This window comes from Ambystoma mexicanum, chromosome 1p, assembly GCF_040938575.1.
Source record: "Ambystoma mexicanum isolate Mex_15411 chromosome 1p, UKY_AmexF1_1, whole genome shotgun sequence".
In the NCBI taxonomy this organism is placed as follows: domain Eukaryota; kingdom Metazoa; phylum Chordata; class Amphibia; order Caudata; family Ambystomatidae; genus Ambystoma; species Ambystoma mexicanum.
Window position 1 is genome coordinate 1,273,900,486 of NC_090921.1, and position 8,599 is coordinate 1,273,909,084.

The 8,599-nt window shown below is 48.9% G+C and overlaps 1 protein-coding gene across 5 annotated transcripts in view; it reads right to left on the reverse strand.

The window, feature by feature from the left end:
* Positions 1–7,963, reverse strand: part of IRF3 (interferon regulatory factor 3) — a 430,041-nt gene extending 422,078 nt beyond the window's left edge. For 2 of the 5 annotated variants that reach the window (XM_069605200.1, XM_069605198.1), the window contains exon 1: positions 7,800–7,962. The gene's annotated coding sequence lies outside the window, so the exon portion shown is untranslated. Of the gene's footprint in view, positions 1–7,627; positions 7,760–7,799 lie in introns of those variants that run through there. The other 3 variants (XM_069605192.1, XM_069605193.1, XM_069605195.1) reach the window with 3 other exon arrangements.
* Between the last annotated feature and the right edge of the window lie 636 nt (positions 7,964–8,599).

The window sequence follows — 8,599 nt, forward strand, 5'->3', positions numbered from 1 at the left end:
AGGTGAGGAGCATGGGTGTGCTTACTGAGCCAGTGCACTGGGTTATCCACTGAGGTGGCAGTATTTTAAGCGGGCAACCTCATCACTCTCTGAGACAGCTGTTAAGCATTACAGCAAGGGAATTTACTGCTGGGGTGAGGTGGAGGCGCTCCAGGGAAGAAGGGTTTCGAGGTTCCTCTAATACTAAGATGTTAGGTGTATTGACACCACCTTAATCGTTAGAAATATAAGATTTGTGTAAGTCCAAATTAGGGATGCGATCATTTGATTAGGAAAAAACAAAAAAGCAGGCATGATATTCGCCGACCCCCCTCCCGAAAACCTTTAACATAGCAATTGAGTCAAAGGCTTTCCCCTAAGATAATAGTCACTGAGACCTACAAGACTGTGTAACTGTATAGATAGGGTGAATTTAAGAAGGTGTTAAGTGATTCGCAGTCTCTATGATTTTATGGTCCTGTGATTTACATCTCCCCCTAATATCCTCTTCTAGTTCTAGATTCGTTTGTGCTTTTGTTTTCTGTTGCTTCTGGTTGTCGACATGTGTAGGTGCTTATGTCACTGGCCCCGGGGAGCTACTATCAGTTTACCTGCACTGAAGAGTGTATGGAGCACCAAAGGGATGGATACCGAGGAACAGACCATTCCACAGAGCCTGGCCTCTGGGGCCCAGATATATAAATAGTGCAAACAACTCAGACCATTTATTCCAAGAGTTTTGGGGGGGCTGAGGGGGCGAGGTCACCATAACCTGCCCCAGTAACTTGTACAACAGCTAGAATTCATTTCACTGAGTTGTGCAGAATGTCTAAACCCAAAGCGTTACGAGGAAGTACAACAATTGGCTTTCATTTCTGTAGAATTTTTAGAGCCAGAGGTGGTCGGTCGCTTGCAAGTTGGTCTAATGTGCAGGACGTCTATAAGAAGGCCTTCAGGATGCCCACCTTTCAAAGTCCCTTATTTGCACATATAAGCCTGGCTGTGAGCCAGCTTTCCAGAAGCCTCCTGTTACACACGGATGAGGCGGGGTTCAAGGGGCTAGGTGACTGTCACCTCTCTTGATGTCCTTGTGCGTGTCACCAGCAGGTGCCATGATCCAAGACCGAGGAGCTGCGGTATGCCTGTGCAGCACAGAGAAATGGGACTGGCCTGTCGAGTAAGAAAACGTTAAAAAAAGAAGTGTGTGTGAGGGAGTCTTCATTTCAGAGGTAGTTTCCCATGGGAAATTCCAACGGTAACAAACCAAGGTCACATCAATGCTGCCTTTGATTACTACGCAAAGCATTCCCTTGGTAAGCCATTGTTTGCTGAATGCTATGCGGCAATGGGAAGCACTTGACAATTTAAAAGCCAGCCATGCCCATTCCCACTAAAACTCGCCATGTGCACTTTCTTCATCCTTCTTTCGAGGTCCCCGCATCTGCCCCATTCTGTGTAAAACCCCCCGGACCCTCGCCCACTACCCCCTTTCGCTTGCTAGTTAGTTCCCATGTTGCATTTTTTTTCTCCAAAAGTGTCTTGTGACATTTCCTCAGGAATCACACAGGTTCCAGAGGCCAGACAGAAGGTTCTGTCACAACACAACGCAAGCTCTCCAGCCCACCCCAAACTCTCCAACTACACTTGTGGTCCTAAATCCCGCTCCCAAAAACAACCCTAATCTGAAATCATGTTTTGATCACTGCTTTTTCGGCATTCCGCTGCATGCCCGCCTTAATCCTTAGCATCGAGCAAGAAAGAAAAAGGTATTTCTGAAAAGCCTCACTGCTGCAATGCACACTGGTAGAGATACACATTTTTGTGTACAGTGGGAATTCTCCATCGCCATCAATTTAATTTTTTTAAAAACGACTGACGGATTTGCACCAAACCAAAAAAAGGAATATTTGAGACGCTTTGTGCCTTACTAGTTTCTTATACACGTGGATGGGCTGGTGGAGAAGAGCAGTGTATTGCACTTGGAGGGAGTGCTGAGGATGGGAAGTGTGTCTCGCTTCAATGAATGGTTAGGGACGGGAGATGTATCCTACTTAGCTGGACTGCGTTGCACATAGAGGGATTGGTTGGGGGCAGGGAAGGTGGATCACCTGGATAAATTGGTGAGGTTTGGAGGTGCGGGGGGCTAAATGCATTGCATTAGAAAGAACGGTTGGGGATTTGAAATCTATCACAGTTAAAAGTAAAGCTTGAGGGCATAAAAAAGTGCTGCCCTAGGATTGAATGCCGGGGGCAGGGAAGGTGCATCACCTGGATAAATTGGTGGGGGTTGGGGGAGTAAATGGATTGCACTAGGACGAACGGTTGGGATGGGAAATGTATCACATTTAGACGTAAAGCTGGACGTAAGAAAAGCATTGCCAATAACTAACCAGACATAAAAACTCACCTTTCTCCATACACACCGTCAAACTCTGAACTAAACACAACCATACCTCTACTGCACCATAAACCACACACACCTCACACCACCAGACAGGAAACCAACCATTCACAATCACACCTCAACACCACATGATGGCTACAAACTGAAAACGCACCGACGCTCAGAGGTCGGTTTCTCTGAACTGAAGCTGCCAACAGCACATCGTAGCTCTCTTGCTCTTCTCCCTCTCAATCCCGCTAACAAACCCTGCAACCCTCCGTCCATTGTAAGTCCGCCAGAGCGCCAAGAGACCACGCAAGTGGTGACAGTGTGTGGTATAAGACCCATTAACATTATTTGGCGCAAATCTGTCCAGGCGTTTTTCACTCTATGGAAGTTCAACGGAAGCACATTTTTCTCTACAGGGAAATTCATGAGAGTAGGGCATAACCGGCTCACTTACACCACACACATGACACACATGGTTTGCAACACATGCTAATATAACACGCCCAGAATCAATGTTGATTTATATGAATTGTACAGTGTATGTATAGCAGATGTACATTTCGTTCATGCAGGGTTCGAAATACCTGGGAGCTATTTAGCTCCTGCTTCCTCCCCAGGAGAGGCTGGTTGGTTGACACCAAAAGCTACTAGGAGCTACTTTTGGATCCCCAGGCCAACTGGTGCCTTACACACTTGCATATGTGACATTAACTTTAAGTGTTTGAGAATGTAAATACAATTCATTAAAACACATCTAGAACACCCTTAAATATAGTGGATCATACGCAGAAAGCAAAAAGTTGCAGTTTGCATCTCATGTGGAAGTTAGATTTGCAGTGCGCTCCTGTTTCCTGATTACTCTGTGGTGTCTGACACCCAGGAGCTGGTTTTAGCCAGCTAGCTCCTCCTCGTCGAATCTTCATTTTCAACCCTGTACACTTAAACGGATATACATATGAAAACTCATAACAAAGTCAGCACCAACTTTGATGTCAATGTTCAGATGTGTTTAAGATGTATATGCGATGGAAACTACGTAAATGTATGAAATGTAAACCATATGCTCCTACCCTGCTACATTCATATGCCAAACACGCATACTTCATACGCTACACTGTAGTGGTATGGAGAGATTGTTTATACTTTGAGTGTCAAGGTTGAATTTGTAGTGTTATACAGTGAGCGTTTGTACTTATGCATTGTTATTCCCACTTTTCATACTTTACTTTTTGTTACATTAACAGTAGGTCTTATTTAAAAGGGTTGTATATAGGTTTAATCACCAATGAATAATTTTGGGGATTTGTTTTCCGCTTGTAAGCACATGGGTTTTGGGACATTGCTGAGGTGTATGGGGAAAATCCCAGATGATATCAGGTTGACCCTTGGAGCAAGTTACTACTTTTAAAAGAGTCTATTGTTTAATGAGTATAATTACCATTTTATTCTCCATTCTCCAGTATACCATATGCCAATACTGGATCCAGTAGAATCATGGGTCATCTGAAATTCCCAGTGGTGATACCTGGGATGAATCCCCCCCACCCTCACTGAATGAAAACTGACTGCCTTTGACATGAGTTAAATTCATTCACTTTGCCTTTTTTGTATTTGGGGGTGTGGGGGTAGTTTTGCGCGGATCAGATGGGGGAGTGCAGGAACACTGTGCCTAAATGACATAATAGATTTTCATTGTGCCAGTGAGTGGATGCGGCCATGAAACGGGATCAGCGCTGTCTGGGCCGATAGTGGAGTGATACAATTTCTAAAGACCAGCGACTGATAACCTGCACCATAAAATGTACACACTACTGCGCGCGCGCGTGCATGTGTGTGTGTGTGTAAAAACAATACCTAGCACTTAAACTCTGGCGACCCAAGAGACACCTGCCCCCATGTATCTTATCATAAAACACAATTAACAATAATTTTGTAAATACGTATTCAAAGAGTATCACAACGAATTACACCTCAGTGATACTCATATATTTTTTTTTATTATTATATTATTGAGGTATTTATTGAGCTCAGACCTGGCTTCAGGATGCAACAGAGCGCTTTACAAGTCATAGGGGTAAGAGCACAGTGAGGGAAGATACAAGGGGGCAGGGAGCTAACAAGGGGGGGGGGGGGCGGCAACTTGGCTGCTAAGGATCTACAAGCAACCAGGAGAGGACCAGGGGGGAGCAGGTCACCCATTCTCAGATTATCTGGGGACTGGAATGGTGTTGGGGAGGAGCCATTCCTTGAAGAGGAGGGTTTTGAGCTTCTTCCTGAAATGTAGAAGTGACGGGGTGAATCTGGTATTGACGAGAAGAAGGTTTCAGAGTCTGACTGCGTAGACAAAGAAGGCCTGTCATCTGGTTAAAATGAACAAAGGCTTCTCTTTTACTCTTTGTGCACTAGGGCACTGTACAGGAGTTTGTCACCCTCGGATGGATGAAAGGCTGAGTCTGACAAGCCCAAAAGATATAAACCTGTGACCTGCAGGCCCCTCCCAACCCAATGACTAAACTGCCCCTCTTGACTTGCCAGAGCTAGTCCACTGCACAGATATAACACCCCTTTACCATTAATTAGCACAGCATGTAGCTTAAACGAGTTGTTTTCATATTAGCCCACAGCCCTTACATGATATGATAAATGTCATTTATAACACGCCTGTACACAAGTGGTTCTAGGCGCGACAAGTCAAGGGAGGGAAGACAGAGGGAGAACAAGACAAACGATCTTACTAGACCTTGTTTCATTCATATCGTGCAAGTGCAAGAATGAGAAGTGCAAGGGGAGGCAGACGAGGGAGGGGAAAATAGGGCAGCAGTTAAGTGCAGCCAGTGCAGTGCGGCTCTGGGTGGTGCAAGGAGAACAAGGGACTGTAGGGTTACAGTTACAGCCCCTTAGTGCGTTGTAGGCCCATAGGCAGTGCAAGGGTGACTGATCAAGAAAGAGCTTTGTACCGAGTGCGGCTCTGAGGGTAGCCAAGCAACCAGTCGGTACAGCAGACCGGTAGGTCAGGTAGGTCAGCAGGGGAGGGAGAGAGAGAGAAAGCAGAGCAGAAGAGGAAAGTTTTGAGCTGCTTCCAGAACTTCAGGTGGTCCTGTCATGTGAGGAATTTGACTATCCACACTGTGGGTGTGCACTCCCACAGTGGTAGGCATCATTCACCATGAAAGCCATAACAGCTTGGTTGGGAAGCTGAAATCCAGCACTTGAGGCGATGGGAGTGTGAGTGACTGCTGACACTCTGAAGAAGCTGTCTCACCAGGACAACCTAACACCCGCCCCTGGGAAAGCCGCACGGATTCCGTGACTCTGGCTCAAACACCAGCCCCTGACACCCCCAACATGCCTCTGAACCAGAGACCTTTCTCAAGATAACTTGTTCAGAGCTTGAAACCCAGAGCCTAAGAGAAAATGGCTAGGGCCCTCAGAGTGCACGGCTGGCTGCCTCTGACCACAAGACGAACTCTGAGCCAGAGGCGGATCTAACGGTCGCTAGGCAGACCAATGGCGACCGGGCCCCTGTGCCAGGCCCCGCCCCTTTCACGCAGCACAGGGCCCTTTCTGTTGGACGTCTTGGACGTCACTCCAGAGTCCAGTCTCCTTTCTTTCTCCTTTCCAATCCTGGGCCAGTGTAGCTAGTGGTGGTACCTGAGAGACGACTGTGACGTAGACACATCTCGTGACGTCCCTACACTGGCCCAGGATTGGAAGGGAGAAAGAAAGGAGAACGTTAGATCCGCCTCTGCCACTCCCCCATCACGACCTGCACCAGTGAACACAGGCTGCGGCCCCGAACAGTGCCATCTGCACTGATGTGCGCCCTGAAGTTGGGGCTGCCCCAAAGGAAGCCCAAGGAGAGGGACCAGGGCTTTAAGTGGGCCGGGGCCTGCCGGGGCTGGGCCCCGGCAGTCTCCGAAATTTCGTTTTGAGGCGGGGCCCTGCTGGGGCCCACTAATCTCCCCTGTCAGCCCCAGCCACTACAGGAAAAAGCATTTTTTTCTACAGCCTGAAGCTCTCGCTCGTATGCGAGAGCTTCGGGCTTCAGAAAAAAATGCCTTTCAGCCATAATGGTGGCGCCGCACCTGCGAGGCATCCCTTTAATCAAGGGATGCACGTGGGCCGGCGCCACCATTATGGAGAAAACGTGTGGCCGCTGGAAGCAGAGGCCTTGCTTTCTAAATACTGAAGCTCCCGTGGATTCTCGGGAGTTTCAGTCTTTAGGAAAAGGGCCTCTGCTTCCAGTGGCCTCACCCTTGCAGCCTTAATGGTGGCGCTGCCCCTCCCCAGCTGGCGAGGGGCAGCGCCACCATTAAGGCTGAATAGGAGAGGCGCTGTCCCCTGCCAGGCAAGCCTATAGAATAGAAATGCAGAGATCAGCACCCTCTCCCCCAGAGGGGAGAGGGTGCTAATCTCTACAAAAGGCTGCCTGGCAGGGGTGCCAGTAGCCCATTGAGCCGGGGCTTGTCAAGGGGGCGAGGCCTAACGGCCCATCAAGACCCCCGTTGTTAGGCCACGCCCCCTCGATGGGCCCCGGCTCGATTTGTAGTGCCACTTAAGGCACTGAGAGGGACCATCCCTGGCCTGGTAAGTCAGAGACTCAGGGCCCGGCTCAGAGGACCGCAGCACTGCGTATAGCAGCTGCACGGCTCCCCTGCAGCACACAGGCTACCCTCAGGGGCGCACCTCGTTACCTCTGTGGCTCTCTAACTTAACTCCGCCCACGCAAAGTTCCGCCTCCATGACCCGCCCACCTAGGGCCCACACCAGGTGTTCCCCACGGGGCCCTTTGCCTTAAATCTGCCACTGCTCTGAGCCCACAAGGAAAGTGTTTCTAACACTGCAAACTGACTCTACCCGAGGCTGAGGCAGCAGGACAATTGCCCGTGCCACCCTCCGAGAGTCCGAGGTATGTCCGTTCTTACGAATACCCTCATTTTTCTCTCGTGCTTGCGGTCTCGGGTGGGGTCCACAGCCCTTCACAGAGGAACACACCCCAGCAGGTTCAGATCGGGACAAATAATAGCTCGGGGCCCTGCTCTGGCACCAAAAAGAGTAGCCAACATCCACAAACTGCAATTCGTGACATATCCCAACAATTTTAGTAGTATGGGGGTTCAAGTTTTGGGAAGAAACATGATAGATATTGCATTATATAGTTGTATAGAACTTCAGCACCATTGGTTAAAGCTACCAGTTTTCCTGTCAATTAACTGGCAAACATTTGCCCAGAAAACTGGGCATTGCCCCATTTACCAGTCTGAACCGGATCCTTTCCTGTGCTATGAATACGAGGAAGGGGAGAGACGCTCTCAGCCTCTTGGATAGCTGCACTCGGCTCTCATGTTACCGTGCTCAGCCTGAGGGAAGGCACAGCTCTCAGGCTTGACAGTTCTCTTCTCTGGACCGTAATATAACGTAAGTTTACCGGTACAGCTGTGCCCCCGGTGCAGCTCCACGCTCCCCGCCGTCTCCTGCACGCTGTCCCTTCTGCCCTGTTGGCTTTCAGTCACTTGTCATAGCGCTCGCTTTCCAGTGTCTTTCTGACTACAGGATTTTGCCGGGTGTCTTCCTGTTTCATTTCTCTCGAATCACGTGACCTCCTGCTCTTACATCCCTCCCACAGAGGATTGATTCATCCCCTGCGTAGGTCTGAAGAAATTACTGCTGCCAGCTCTCAACCATTTATGTCGCAAAAGCGGGTGAAACCACCAGATTTTACTTTTGGCGGGTGAGAGGCCCATTGAAATGAATGGGCGTGCATGAGGTTTGGCGGGTGAGTCCGCTGTTTACAAGGCGGGTGACACCCGCCAAAAGCGTGTGAGTTGGGAGCTATATGTTTGCAGGCAGGTTACTTGCTCCTGCCACGGAACCCACCAAAGAAGGGCTCCAGCTAGTCCTGACAATTAATGAAATAAACATTGCCAAAGCCAAGAGGTCGCTATTATTTTGTATATACAAGCAGGGCAGTTTCTAGACAGTTTTGCGTCCAGGGCGAAACACCAGACTATATACCGCCTCAACCTTCTCTCCTCTACTGCCACCCCACAGGGGAGCGAACTTTTTTTCGAGGGATGCCAGTGAATGGATTTGTAAGTATAGGGACTTTTTAGCACTGATTTTGTTTTCGGGGGGGGGGCAACATACTCGGCGCCCCTTTCACCCTGCACTGCACCCCCTCTCCAAAATCATGAAGTCATTGCAATTTAAGTACTGGTTTATTGACTT